This window comes from Bison bison, unplaced genomic scaffold (assembly GCF_000754665.1).
Source record: "Bison bison bison isolate TAMUID 2011002044 unplaced genomic scaffold, Bison_UMD1.0 scf7180017864038, whole genome shotgun sequence".
Classification (NCBI taxonomy): domain Eukaryota; kingdom Metazoa; phylum Chordata; class Mammalia; order Artiodactyla; family Bovidae; genus Bison; species Bison bison.
Window position 1 is genome coordinate 1,844,129 of NW_011494610.1, and position 15,875 is coordinate 1,860,003.

At 36.1% G+C, this 15,875-nt stretch overlaps 1 protein-coding gene across 3 annotated transcripts in view; it reads left to right on the forward strand.

Annotated features, from left to right (window-relative positions):
* Nucleotides 1-15,875, forward strand: part of NCOA3 (nuclear receptor coactivator 3) — a 123,756-nt gene that overhangs the window by 61,375 nt on the left and 46,506 nt on the right. The gene's annotated exons all lie outside the window — the stretch shown is intronic.

A 15,875-nucleotide genomic window follows, 5' to 3' on the forward strand; every position in this document is an offset into this window, starting at 1 on the left:
GGTGAACTTTCTGTTACCAATCTTAGCTTCCTAGGCCAAGACCCCGTAATTTCATGCTTGTGTTTGAAATGTCCCTTTACTGCTTCTTATCTATACTGTTTCAACCCACTTGAAAATTTGCTTCAGTATATCTTCAGTATATCCCTTTAATCAAGTCTCTCTTCTGTTATGAGCTTTGTACGACTGTTCCTGGCTTACAGAAAAAAAATACAAACTCCTCTCGCTTACATTTGAAACAGTCCTTTATCTAATACTTTATCTAGGCCTCCAGTTTCAACTCGTGCTATTTCCCAATAAAATCCTTCAGTTAATTATGGGATACACCCATTATATTCTGAACATAGTAGAGAACTATCTCCATAGTATTTATCTTAAAAAACAAAACTTTATTTGGAAATTTCCAGTTTACAAAAGTTAAAAAATAGATAAAGAATTATCTAGATATCCTTAGTCAGATTCACTCTCTGGTTTTATTATTTGCATTTATGTGGGCTCTTACTCTTTCCTCTCTTTTTTGAATTATATGAGGGTTATGTTCCATAGAATGTGTTTCTTTCCTCTAATACTTCTGCTTTATGTCCTACGAATAGGGCATTCTCTCATACAACCATTGTACGGTTATCAGCTTCATAAATGGATGTTAATATAGACCTGTTGTCCATCTTCCAGTTTTGTCAGTTGACCTAATAAAGTCTCTCCCAGCAGTCTCCCTTGCTTCTTGTAATGGAAATGAGTCTAAGCTCAGGTACTACGTGTAGTTATTATTTTTCTTTAGCCTCCTTTTTCCTGGAATATTTCCCCAGCCTCTTCTTTGTCTGGTATGACATTGACATTTTTGAAGACTGCAACCGTTCCCCTCCCTTATTAGAATGTTCTTCATTTTCTGTTTGAAACAGGGTTAGAATGAGGCTATTTGTTCTTGGCTGGGATACTGCATAGGTGATGTGATACCCCGAGAAAGATGTACAACTTCTGGAGGCACAGGATGTCTTCTGTCCCTCATTGGGATGTTAATTGTGATCATTTGGCCAATGTGTTGCCTGATTTCTCTGCTGTTAGAGTTTCTTCCCCTTCTTTAAGCAGTGATGGGGGAGACAATGCCAATACCATGATTCTCATCACAGTTTGCCCTAGATTTAGCATTCATTGATGATTCTTGTCTGATCTAATTTTTTACAGTCATGCTTCCAAAACGGTCATTTTCTCATTCCGTTTCCAGTGGAGCTCTTTCATCATGCTCCTGTGTCCTTGTGGGAAATAGTATTAGAGACCAAGATCCTTGGTAGGTGTCCTTGTTGCTCCTAGATTGTCTTCTCTTCTTGACCCCTTCAGTGGACACAGCTAGGAAATAAATGCATGTTTGTACATGTATATACATAAACATGCTTGTTCATGTACACACACACATAGCAACATGCATCTATGTAGTTTATAAATCATGTGTTGATGTCAGTATGTCCAGTTTCCCTCCACATCTGCAGGGTTTTTTCTTTGCACCTCTCACTTTATATTTTTATGTCCATTTTTATACCACGAGAGCCTTGGTTCCCAACATAGTACATTTACTCATTTGGTCTGTCCTATAATATATCTAAAATCATTTCAGATTTGCTTTGCCCATTTAATTACAGTAAACAAAGTGAGTGGGGAACTTGTATATAGTTTTGCCCAGGACTGAGAGGAAATCCTATATTCATTTTTTTGACTTACATATTTGTATTTAAAATTTTTTCATTTTTAAATTTTTATTGGAGGTTAGTAGTTGATTTACCGTGTTGTGTTAGTGGTTGATTTTCGGGTGTAAGATGCTATATTTTTAAAATACTTGAATTAGTCCTCCCTCATCCTACCTTCCCTTCCCTCCCCATTTTTGTTTCCCACCTTAGTTTCTGCATGATGTAGTTGTGATATTTGTTTGAAACGAAATGAGGTTTATTTATTTGTGTGCTTGAGTTTCAGTTTGTTTTAAAATGCTCCTCCTCATTCTGATTCTGGTTTTATGTTGATTATGTAGAATATGAATACGATTTCAAAGGTCAAAATTACACAAAAGATACACATTCCCTCTGTATCTTTTCCACCCTCATTTTCCCCATTTCTCAGAGGAAGCCACCTTCAGTGTTTTCTAGAGTGTTTTCCTGTATTTTCTTTTTGTAATGACAAGCAGATATATGTATGGTTTTTTTTTTTTCTTCCCCAGTTGCTCACCAGTAAAAGAGTCTACCTGCAGTGCAGGAGATTCAAGTTGAGTCACTGGGTTGGGAAGATCCCTTGGAGGAGGAAATGGCAACTCACTCTAGTGTTCTTGCCTGAAAAATCTCACGGATAGAGGAGCCTGGCAGGCTACAGTCCAAAGAGTGGCCATGGGTTGGACAGGACTGAGCAGCAGCAGCAGCAGCATCGTTTCATTATGTGCACGCACCATAGGCTATTCCGTCAGTTTCCTCTGTGTGGGTAGTACCTAGGTTGTTTCCAGTATTTTGCAGTTAAAAATGTTGCTGCAATGAATAACCTTGTGAAAATATATTTTCATATTCTTGGGGGGATATACCTTCAGGATACATTCTTAGAAGTAAGATTACTAGGTTGGAGGGTAAATGTATATGTAGTTTTTGTTAGATGTTGTCTAATTACCCTCCATAAGCATTATGCCATATGGATTCACACCAGTCATGTGTGAGAGAGCCTATTTCCCCCTCTCATACTGTATACATTCTACTGAGTGGTTTTTAGCTGCATCCACATGATTAAGTGTATCAGTAGTTTATTTTTATTGCTGAGAAGTATTCCATTGGGCTTCCTGTTTTTGGCTTCTATGAATAAAGCTTCTAGGAATATTTAAGTGCAAGTTTTTGTTTAGATTTTTTTCCCTCTTGAGTAAATACCCAGGAGTGTAATTGTCTTATGTTAAGTGTGTGCTTATCTTTATGAGAAATTGAAACTGTTTTCTAAAGTGGCTGTACCATTTTATATTCCACTTGCAGTTTATGAGAGTTCAAGTTCCACTTATATCTCTTTATGAAGCGTCTGTTCAAATTTTGTGGATTTCTTAAATTGGGTGGTTTGTTTTCTTATTGTATGACTTAAATTTTTCTGAGTACAGATTCTTTTCAGATATATTTTGAGAGTATTTTCTTCTGGTCTTTCTTTGGTCTCCCTTTTCATATTCTTGAATTTTTTTTTTTGAGAATATAGGCATTTTGAATAAAATAAATTTTTTTTTTGCTTATGAGTAATCGTTTTTTAGTGTGTGAAGAGATCTCTGCCTATTAATGAGTTGATGAAGATTTTTCTCCTTTGTTGTAGAAGTTCTATAACTTTATCTTTAGGTCTGTGATCCATTTTGATTTAATATTTGCATGTTGTGTGAAGAAAGGATTGAGGATAAGTTTTTAAAAACATTGACATTCTGTTCCATGGCTATTTGTTGAAGACTCCTTTTTCCATTGTGTTGCATTTTAATTGTGTGTGGGGGTGTATGTGTGTACATGTGTGCTCAGTTGTGCACAACCCTTTGCTACTCCGTATGTGTGTGTGTGTATGTGCATTCTCAGTTGTGTCCTACTCTTTGCTACTTTCTGTGTGTGTGTACATGTGTGTCCTCAGTTGTGTCTGACTCTGCTACTTCATGGACTGAAACCGCCAGGCTCTTCTGTCCAAGGAATTTTCCAAGCAAGGATAATGAGTAGGTTGCCATTTTCTCCTGCAGCAGATCTTCTCGAACCGGGGATTGAACCTGTGTCTTCTGCATTGGCAGGCAGATTCTTTACCAGTGAGCCACCTGGGAAGCCATTTATATATATATATATATATATGTAGTCGGAATCTCGGAGAAGGCAATGGCAACCCACTCCAGTACTCTTGCCTGGAAAATCTCATGGATGGAGGAGCCTGGTAGGCTGCAGTCCATGGGGTTGCTAAGAGTCGGGCACAACTAGGCGACTTTACTTTCACTTACATGCATTGGAGAAGGAAATGGCAACCCACTCCAGTGTTCTTGCCTGGAGAATCCCAGGGACAGAGGAGCCTAGTGGGCTGCCGTCTGTGGGGTCACACAGAGTTGGACACAACTGAAGTGACTTAGCAGCATAGTCGGAATCTATTTCTGGTCTTTATTCTGTTCCATTGATTCATCAATCCTTATGCCCATCAATCCAGTGCAGCTTTATAGTAAGGCTTGAAAGAGGTGGTGTGAGTGTTTCAACTTTTTCTTCTTTGTCATGATTTCTCTGAAAGTGAAGTTGCTCAGCCGTGTCCAACTCTTTGCAGTCTCATGGACTGTGGCCTACCAGGCTTCTCCGTCCATGGAATTTTCCAGGCAAGGGTACTGGAGTGGGTTGCCATTTCCTTCTCCAGGGGATCTTCCAGACCCAGGGATTGAACCTTGTCTTCCACATTGCAGGCAGATGCTTTACCATCTGAGCCAGGATTTTGGTACAAATCTCAGGATATGTTTGTTAGTCCCTGCAGTCTTGTCAGTCTCTCTGAGAAACTGCCCTGCAATATCTATCCAGCTTGACCATTCTGAATTCTGGTTATTATCTTGTCCATTCTGCAAGATTGCTGGGCTCTGTGTGAGTTCTTCATCCCTCTGTTGTGATCTGGAAAAACTGCCTCCTAGAAGGAAGCCTGGCTGATGGTAGGGCTCATGTTACCATGTTGTTCCTTCTCCCCTCATGCCCAGTTGTTTTCTTAATCTCAGGGACCACAATTTCTCACTGTTTGTTCTCTGATATTTGAATATAGTTTGTTTAGTTTATGTTGGGATGAGTCTCATTATTCTCTCTTGACCTAAATTGGAAGCCCACAGTTGATTCTTGAGTTAATTAAAAAAAAAAAAAAAAGGCTCTTCTCATGCTGTGCCAAAAGGAGCAAAAAGACATCTTTAACCATAGAAGCTTCTTTGATTGCTGTTTTATTTATTTATTTTTGGGGCTGTGCTGTGCAGCATGCAGGGTCTTAGCTCTCTGACCAGGGATTGAACCTGGGTCTCCGGCCATGGAAATGTGATGTCTTAACTATTGGACTGCCAGAGTATTTTATTGAACAGTTTCTGAGACCAGAGGATTAATTTCTCTGGAAGTTTTCCTAAGGAATATAGACTTGCATTTCTAAAGTCTCTTTTATTCTCGTATCTTGAGACTAGGCAACCAGTCTCAACAAACTCGACTAGATTTCATTTGCAGGACTTATAAATGTGAATGAATTGTCTCTCCTCCCAGTACATCAGATTTACTGAGTCTCTGGCCTACTTTTGAGGCTGGTCCCTATAAGCAAAGAATAGGTACCAGGCCTGTAGGTATTGACTTATAAAGTGAAGTCATTATTTGTTAATGATGGACTTGTCATGCCTGGCTAAATGAGAATTATTCTCAATTATGACATTCAAGATGCAGACTTGATTATCCAATTATCCTGATAAATGGGTTGACAGATTTTTATTAAACCTATGCAATTAATAATATTGACATGAAAAGTAGAGAGACTCAGTTTTTATGTTTCTGTTTTTTCCTCTGCAATTTGAGGACATCGAATCAGGTGCCACATAGAATGCTTTTAGAGTACGTAAGTGTAATTTATTAAATTGAGGGCTAGATATAGAAGAGAAAGAAAAAGGGCTTCTTTATAGAACCCACTAGAAAACATAATACCAAACAATAATATTCTAAAACAAATAACCGCAGTTAAAACTTCACTAGTTTATTCAGTCCTGTTTCGCTTAATCTTTTTTTTTTTTTTTGCAGTCTGCTTTGAAGACATCATCCACTTAGGTGTATAAAGGGACCTAGAAATTTTGACTTAGTTTATCTTCCAGTACAGTTGTAAAATTGTGTAAGTTACCTTAGGTCAGTAGTCTGTCACCCAGAATTTATTTCATAAAATATTTAGGTTTGTTATCTCTTCCATGAGAATCTTAGACTTCAAGGCAAACAGCAGAGGAAAGCCAAGCCACCATTTGGCAGGAAGACATTTTGGATGTCCTTCATTCATTGTTATGGACAGGAGTTTTCATCTGATGTTCTTAATCGTTGGCCTGAAGGAGTACTTTTAGTCCCTAAAGTATTTGAGACTAATTGTCACAGATTTTACTTAGGTGAAAATGTTTATTTCACATTCATTTTTGAAGGATTCCCTGTATATAAAATTTTGTGTCAGTTGCTTCAGCACTCTAAAGATCTTGTTGTCTGATTGCTTCTAAGAAGGTAATTTTTATCTTTGTTCCTCTGTATATATGGTCTTAAGGTCTTTTTTTCTTGTGACTGCTTTGAAAATTTTCTCTTGAAAAGCAAGATGTTTGAATTTAAATAGTTGGACTATAATGTACTTAGGTTTGGTTTTCTTTGTATTTATTCTTGGGATTAACTGAACTTCAGTGTGCAGACTGGTGTTTTCATCAAGTTTGGGGAAGTTTTGGCCATTATTTCGTGAGGTTTTTTGTTTTTGCTTCAGTCTCACTTCTGGGGCTCTAGTTGACATATTTGATAGACCATTTGCTATTTCTCACTTGTCCTTTCCATTTGTCTTCAAGTTGTTTTCCTTCCATTCTTCAGATGGGTAGTTTTGATAACCCTTTAAGTTCAATTACTTTATTTCTTCTCCAGTCTGAGTGATATTCAGTAAGAAAATATTTTTCTGTTTCAACCTTGTTCTTACAACCCAGCGTTGTAAAGGGCTTAAGCCAATGGGTTTATCAAAGTTGTATAACTAGTTTGTGATGTAACTGAAGTTAGAACTTACATCTTGATTCTTTGCAAACTTTCGACCTTTTCTTTGTATAATTTGTGAACTTTATATTGTAGTAAGTTGCAGTCTTTTTAAATATTCATGCTGAGGAGGTAGAGGATACTGCTTAAACATTAATACAGTTGCAGAAATTAAAGGTAAGTTCTTATTTGTGGTTTAAAAATGATTTTTAATAGAAAAATGTAAGTATCACTGAAGTCAGTAATACCTTAGAAACTTACAGATGACATTACTCCAGCATTGAAAGTAAGCCTGTGGTTATTCAACAGAAAAATTCAACTTTAACTATAGAAATTCTAACATCATGACTTTCTGGAGTTTAGGCTGTGATATTATTCATGGTCTTGGAAATTAACTTTTTGAATACAACCTCAGTTAATGGATATATTTCGTGTAGATTTCTGAAACTGATTTTTATGTCATCTTTGTTAAAATTAAAACACTGTATAGTTGGATAGAGGAATGAAAATATTGCCAAGGCCAGGATAATTATCACATGCTTTCATATCATATTTTATTAATAATATTGTAGTTTCTAAAGTTCCGGCAGAAGTCCTGAGAATCTTGATATTTAGAAAAAGTATTGCATATGAATGATGTTCTAAGTTGTGAGAACTGTATTTGTCTCTGTCCTTCAGTTTAGTTTGATATTGAATTACTGGAGTTTAAAGATAACAGTTTTAATTATAAACTGTGTTTTTTATGTCTTATAGTTAAAATGAATTAAACTCAAGGAAATCTGTAAAGCAACTATTATTTAAAAACCAAACAGTTTAAGTGAACTGCTTCTCCCCTACTCAGTGTAAATGAATGATGGTTAGATTAGGAGATGAAACTATCAGTAAGATGAAGATATTTAAAATTGTTTTTTAAAGTGATGTGCATAGAGGTGGGTCGAGAATCTATGGTACTTGGTGATGACCAACCTGGTAAAGGCCATACTTCTTCACTATTTTCTTTTTATAAAGAATGGTAGGAACTTCTAGTGAATGTGGCTGGAAAACAGTAACTTCTTATTCAGGATTTCAGATGGGCCAGTTCTATTGAAAGTCTGTTGTTGAAACAGCTGTAAATGGTGTAGTTAAACTCAGAGATTCCATGAAAAAAGGACTAGAGTATTTGATGTCATAAGTTTTAAGGTTTTGGGGGATTTTTAAGGGGATGAGTGGAAATATTTAAGGGCTTGGGCTCTGACATTGGCAAGACCTGGGTTTAATTTCTAGCTCCATCACTTACTAAATATTTGACCTTGAGTGGGTTATTACGTCCCTGTTTTCTTATTAAAAGGAATAAAGTTGAATTCTATACTTTCATCTGTTCTCTGTATCAGAGGACGACTGCAGTGGGGATTGAGTAGTAGATGAAATACACTCAACACAGGATCTAGCTCAAATGTTAGATTAAGTATTTGTCCACATGGTTTTTAAAATTTAACATTAAAATTATGCAGTATTTTATATGAGCAAGAGTATATATTATTTGTGAGTTATAAAGTATACTTTGATGAACACCTGTGAACCTACTACTTGAATTTAAGAGCCGGAAGGTTGTTAGGTGTGCCCGTTCCCTCTGTGTTTCTCCCTGAACTCATTCTGCCTGGATCCCAGAAGTAACAGTTTCCTTTAGTTGCAGTTGCTTTCAAAAAAGTTTGAAAAGCCACACATATATGTGTTCCTGAACAATGTTCAGTTTTGTCTTTTAGCTTTACAAAAATATAAGGAATGTAGTGTACTTGTTTTTTTAACTTTTGTTTGCTTTTAAGATTCTACCATGTTATATATAATTTATTTATTTTTTCTGCTACTATATGGTAGTCTTTCATATGGCTTTATTAGAATTTTTTACATTTGGGATTGAACATTAGTTTTCTCTAGTTCTTGATGTATGAATGATATTTCAGTGAACATTTTAATACATGTCACTTGTTGCAGAGAGACTTGTTATTACTCTAAAGTTTTAAAAGACAAACTTGATTTTTAACTGCTGATGTAATAAATTTACTTTTAATGGGGAATTTCTTTAGAAAAAAGTAAATTTTCTTATTGAACTAGCCCTGTTTCATTAGCTACTTCATTTCATACACGTCATTTATCACTTATCATAGGATTGGCAGTATGTACTGCAAGGTTTTAAACAACTTCATTAAAGTATAATTTGCAAACAATAAAATTCACCAACCTTCCATTTACAGTTTGAGTTTTGGCCAGTGTAACCATTGTCTCAATTACGACGGAAGACACTCCTGCCTCCCCCTGAAGTTCCTTTGTGCCCCTCTGCAGTCTGTCCTCTCTCCTGGTAACTGGTGGCCACTGGGCTGCTTTAAGTCACTACAGTTTTCCTTTTCTTGAATTCCATATAAATGGCAATCCCCTTATGTGTGTATTATTTTGTAATTGTTCCACGTTTCCTGAATATTCTGTCTCTTTTCCTCTTTGTATTTTCATTTTGGAAGAGAGAGAAAAAGAGTGAGGGAGAGAAAGAAAAAGTATGTGTGTGTATTCAGCCTCACTGGTTGCACTCCTCTCACCAAGCAGCTCTGTCCATGGACAGCATTCTTTATTTCTGTTAGTGATTTTGATTTTAATACTCTGATTGGCTTTTTAGAGTGTCCGTCTCGATCCTTACGTCCCATCTGTTCCTGCATGTTGTCCACTTTTACCTTTCGAGCCCTTAGCATATTCATCATACTTAAGATTGCACAAGTGGTTCCACTGAAAAATTGTTAAAGACCCTGCCTCTTTCCTGTTTACTAGCAGTCTTCAGAGGATTCTTATGTAGGTGGCCACATTAGAAACTTAATGTTCACAGTCACAGTGCTCATGTTAGCCGAAAAGTGGAAACAACCTCATGTCCATCACCTGAGGACTGGATGAATACATATCTGTAAAATGAAGCACTGTTAGATGCCACAACACAGATAGACGTGCAGGCTAAGCCAGTCACAGAGGACTGGGTACTGTATGATCCCACTTGTATGAACTGTCCAGAACAGGTAAATCCATAGAGACAGAAAATAGGTTAGTGGTTGCCTAGGGTGAGGGGGTCAGAGAAGTTGTGTGGGTGGTGGGTATGGAAGCATTAGGGGAGTGACAGCTGAGGGGTTTCTTTCTGCAGTAATAAAATGTTCTGAAATTGACAGTGGTGACAGTTGTGCAGCTCTGTGCTTTAAGCCATGGAATTGTGTATTTTAAGCGTGTGGTATGTGAATTTTATCTTTGTAAAATTCTTGCTGTTGATATTTTTTATTTTTAATTGGAGGATATTTGCTTAACAGTGGTTTATCATATCTTAATGAATCGTATCTTAATGAAGCTGTTAGAGAATATAGCTGATGTATTCAGGAATACTAAGAGTTCTGTGATGCCATAAAGGAATTTTATGGGGAAATATGGGTACTTTCCTAATGGCACTGACTTCAGAAAGTGTGCTGTGTATCTCAAACTTTTCTGAGATTCAAAAATAACATGTTAATTAAACTCACCTCAATTTTTAAAAAACCTTGGTCTTTGTTAGAGTAGTTGGCCTGAAATTATAGGGTTAATGTTAATTCCAGCCCCATATTTCATTTGTCAGGAAAGTTTATGTCAAAAGACTTTATTCAAAAAAGAATTCAAAATCATACCCAAATCCATCTGCACTTTTCTATATGTCCGTTAAATGCTTGTAAGTTACTTACGGATATTTTGCCGTTATACATCCAGAAATCAGTTTTTTGCACTCAAGCTTATAAGTCCAATTAGAAGATACTAAGAAAGCCATAATTTGGTGGATCTGCTCTCTTGGGCTGATGAAGTGCTGTAGTTTAAGTGGAAAAGTGAAAGTTATTTTACTTGAGATAATTTGACCACACTAGGTCCCTCACTCCTTTTTTATTTTTTTAGGTTTTAAGCTTTTAAGAGACTCTTTCTGTGCAGTGATGACGAATGATGCATTTAAAATGCGGACGTCACTAGTTTTATGATACATAGGAGAATATCGATGTGTTTATAATTTTGAAAGCTTAGTTTGAATTTAATGTTGGTGAAAGAGCAATTTACTTTTCAAAGATAGTATTTTTTTTTTTAGCATAGGTCACATACTATACAGAAAAACTTTAAAAAGAAAATTCCTATTAATAGTTTTGTTCTATTATTAAAGTGAAAAACTGCTTAAACTGGTTCGCTTTTAAGGATGAAGCTTTCTGAATATGTAGAGAAAACTCTTAAGGCTATAATATCCATCTTTGGCACAAATAACAAACTATCTAAATTGCTCTACTAGTGTAATCGATATTTTTCTGCTCTTGGTAAAAGTGAATGGAGGTAAGGTTGTAGTAATTGTTCACAGTCAGAGTTTGTTAAAGGGACAGTTTTATTAGAGTTGGAAAATATAGACATAAAGTCATCAGATTGGTAATATAGATCTTGTAGTACTTAATTTTGTAGCTTAATTAAGAATATAATTGGCCTAAATATCAGCTCAGTGATCCAGAAATACAAGTAATCCAGTTTATATCAGTTATCAGTGGTCCTGTCTCTCATGTGCCAAGCTCTTAAAGTAGTTACTTTTTTATTACTCTGTTTTCAAAAGAATATGTTTGGAATCTGTAATTTTTAACATGTAAAGCCTGCATTATTTTGAAGTTGATATTGAAAACCTATAAACTTCTGACCTTGAGTAGAATTTTCTGTGTATAACCATTACATACAGCTGGTGGATTCAAAATTGCCTTTTCTGGTACTCTGCTTTGTGAAAAATAGTATGTATTGGATATGAGTGTATGACAGCTGACATTTATCAAGGATAACAGGAGCTCATTTTCACATTTTAAAAACTTTGAAAGCTTTGCATGTGTACACATGCTCAGCATATGTTCCTAAGATTTAAATATATTTTCCATCATGTATCAATCTTTAATGAACTTCACATATTAAGCTCATGCTATGTGAGTCCACAGTCAACCTAAAGATCAGAAGTATAGGGCATTTAATTCACCTCCATAAAATTTTGTCTTTCATAGTTGAAAAATCATTCCAAGTAAAAATGAACCTAATGTTTTCCAGGTAGCACTCCTGTTACAGAATGTGTGGTTTGTCATTACTTTCATTGCCCTACTATAAAATTTGCCCCTCATGTAGAAACGGCCCTATAGAATCTTTATTTTTGCTACATCGACTGCAAGCATATTGTTCTTGGTTTAAAAAGATTTTTATAGAGCTAGTTGTTTCATTGGAGGGTGACCATAAATAGAATTGGAATTGGATGATTCTTAATCTTGTTCTTAGCCTTTTAAAGTTTTCTTTAAAATGAGATTGTGATAATAATTTTAAAAGAACTTTAGAACTCCAGAGTTCATAATGTGTTGGCAAGCTTGTTAATTAAAATAACACCTTTATGGTTGATGCAGGTTTCAGATACTGCAACCCTTGGATATGTTGACATGCAGATCACATTGACTTGCTGCAAGGTAACAGGAGACATGCTTTGACTTCAGAAGATAAATTGGCCATGCACAGCTATAATCCTACTGTCTTTTCATTTCTAGACTTGATTTAGTAGTATGAGGTCTTTGATTTCTAAGCCCTGGGAAATAAGTTGAAATAAAATTTTTGTGTATATTAGAGTTTATATTTTGGCTTTTGATAAGCCTATTATGTGGTGTAAAGGTACCATGTAAATTGTAGGCATTTTATTACTAAAGTAACTCCCAATTCCATTTGAAATATAAGAAGCCTGAGTTTTGTCCTTTTCTTTTTTTCTTTCAGCAGTTGAAAAGGAAGCCATTTTATTAAGAATGATGAGTAATGAATGGGATTTTAAATTTAGGCTAGTTAAATTGCCAGTGTCTTTATATTTTTTAAAAATTGCAGTGAAATTAATTATGAATTTTAACATGATTTTTCAAAGAAGAAATTGTCCTTAAATTGCAACCCAAGTGTCCTTTCTAATAAAAGATACTGTTTCAACAAACTATTTTGACAGGGAAATGTATAGTATCAGAGAAGTTTAAGGAAAATATTTGAGTTGTTTACATAAGAGCAGTTTAAGACCACTACCAAAACTATATTTTTAGCATCTTTGAGAATTTAGTGCTTCTCAAATGACATCTCTAATATTGTTAGGTCCCAAGGTTTAGATTTGTTTAAGTCTATTTTGCTAATATTGGAGTTGGAAAACACACAAATACATTGTTTCCTGAATTTATTTGAGTTGTAGAGGTAGTTATTTTATAATTATTCTCTCTTTAAAATAATTTTGATTCTGTCTGTAAATCATAAGATTCTTGTGGGAGCCATCTTTCAGGCCTACCATATGCCCACCACTGAGCTTTTTTTTTTTTTTAAATGTGTGATTTTTTTTTTTTTTAAACTTCTTTCAGCAACCTTGTAAAGGTGAATATCCACTCTCAAGAAAAGAACATTAAGATGCAGAGATTTAAATTTGGCAAATACCGTATTGGGGCTGTGTTCTTTCCCTTTTTTACTTCACTGTGCTGCCTTCTGGTTGGATTCATCAGTCCCCGAACCCTGCCCCAATTCAGTGATTATGTGTGTGGTGTCTGGTCTAAGAATTAATCCTAGTCTATTGAGTTTTGTTTAAAATGTGGGCTTAAGCATCCCATGCTAACCACATCTATTCAGAGTTCCGATATTTGGTGCTCAGATAATGGGCAGTACCATCTTTTTTATACTTAATAATTTATGAAGTTTTATATTTTTTCTTTTTAGAACATTGTTGCTCTATATGTATTATATTTTCATGGCTGTTGATTGTCTTATTAAGGATTGTAATCATTTATTTTAAACTTATTTGAAGATTTTATTGGGTGGTTAATTCATCTTTTGGAATCAGTGCAATTTCTTGGCCATCTTTCTTAGTTCAATTTTTAAATCCACTTGGTAAGTTTAGTTTATAATTTGTATCTTGAGTGGGAAGTTTCTCTTTTGTGATGCACTTTGTGTGTCCCCCTTTCCCTGTCTCTAGCACTCATAGCTTATTTGTGTTGCATTCAGAAATCATTCGGAGAAGGCAATGGCACCCCACTCCAGTACTCTTGCCTGGAAAATCCCATGGGCGGAGGAGTCTGGTGGGCTGCAGTCCATGGGGTCGCTGAGGGTCGGACATGACTGAGCAACTTCAGTTTTACTTTTCACTTTCATGCATTGGAGAAGGCAATGGCAACCCACTCCAGTGTTCTTGCCTGGAGAATCCCAGGGACGGGGGAGCCTGGTGGGCTGCCATCTATGGGGTCGCACAGAGTCGGACACGACTGAAGCGACTTAGCAGCAGCAGCATAGTAATATATTTTCCATTTTCATCCTGTTCATGCACTGATGGTACAAAAGCAGTGATGCATAAAACTGCTGGTGTCATAGCATGAATCAAGGCAGTGGCACTACCAGACTACTGGTAGTCGATTACATTTTTCACTCCTCTGTGCTCAGACTTAAAGGAAAAGAAACAAAGAAAAACCTCACATAAACTCCACTTCTTTATCACTTGGGATTGTCTTTGATGAAAGAACGAAATTTGCTCATTTCATTAAATCTTGACAGTTGAGTACTGTATTTTTAACATTCTTTTAGTGAGAATGGAAAATACGCAAAAAACACTTCTGCCTACCAAAGTAGGATGGTTGTCTTGGGGAAGAACACTTGTGTGATTGGCTTTTATACTGAACAGGCCACTTTTTTTCATGAAATACAATTTTTACTTGAAAGAATGACTAAAACTATGGCTTTAGAATTTGGGGATTTGGCAGACAGTTTCTTAAAGCTGAGCAAGGTGAACCTATAACTTTAAAGAAAGCATCTGAGAGTATTTGTTGACAGTGATAAAGCTGGAGTTTTCAAGTAGAAATTAAGTTAATTTTGAATCTGTCACCATGACTGTGACAGCTTCTCAGTACTCAAAGACTTTATGAATGAGATGGGTGGTGATATTAATGTGGTGGAGTTTTTGACTTTGTATAATGTATCAGTATTTGAAAATCTGCTTATTCAGCGAACCAGTATTATCCAAATGATAATATTTGATGTTGCAGAATCATGCATGGGTAAAAGTTTTTTCAGAGTGTAAGTTAGTATTTTAATGTAACAGTATGAAAGTTCATTGATAGGGTTTCAGATTGCACTTTGCAACTGACCTTTAAGAAAGTACCACTTTCTTAATGCCAGGGAGTGCTGGCAACACCAGAAGCTAGGCGAGGGTGGAGCAGGTCTCCCTTGGAGCCTCCAGGAAGAGTGTGGCCCAGTCATGCCATGTCCTTTTTGGACACTGAGCCTGGAGAACTTCAAGAGACTATCCTGTTGTTTGTGGTAATTCATTACAGTAGTCACAGGACACTTAATACAGTAAGCAAATCTGAGTAAGATGTATTCAGGGTATGCCTCATGTTATTTTGTTTTGTTTTTTGCAATATTTTGTAAGTTTGGAAGAATTTTTAAATGAAAACTGAAAGTACCACTTGCCATTTTAGCATAATATCAAGGAAAATTATTTATAATGAATTATAAAAGGCTGTTGAAATAGTCCTTCCTTTTACAAGTACGTGTATCTGTGTGACTGGATTTTCTTCATGTATTTTAATCAGTATGACGTATTGCAGCAGGTTGAATGGTGTAGTAGATAAGAGGGTTCAGCTGTCTCCTGTTGTCAGACATTAAGGTTTGTAAAACCGTGAAACAGTGCCACCTCTCATGCGATTGTTTTGTTTCATGTTATTTTTCATAAATTGTATACAGTAATGTATGATGGACTTGTTTTTAAATGTAGTAATATTTCAAGTGTTTCTCAGTATTAATTTCTAATGTAGTAAATATTGACGGAGAAGGCAATGGCACCCAACTCCAGTACTCTTGCTTAGAAAATCCCATGGACGGAGGAGCCTGGTAGGCTGCAATCCATGGGGTCGCTAAGAGTCAGACGAGACTGAGCGACTTCACTTTCACTTTTCACTTTCATGCATTGGAGAAGGAAATGGCAACCCACTCCAGTGTTCTTGCCTGGAGAATCCCAGGGATGGCTGAGCCTGGCGGGCTGCCGTCTATGGGGTCGCACAGAGTCAGACACGACTGAAGCGACTTAGCAGCAGCAGCAGTAAATATTGATAGACAATAACCTACATAACCAAAGCTTTTTAGAGTTCAAGG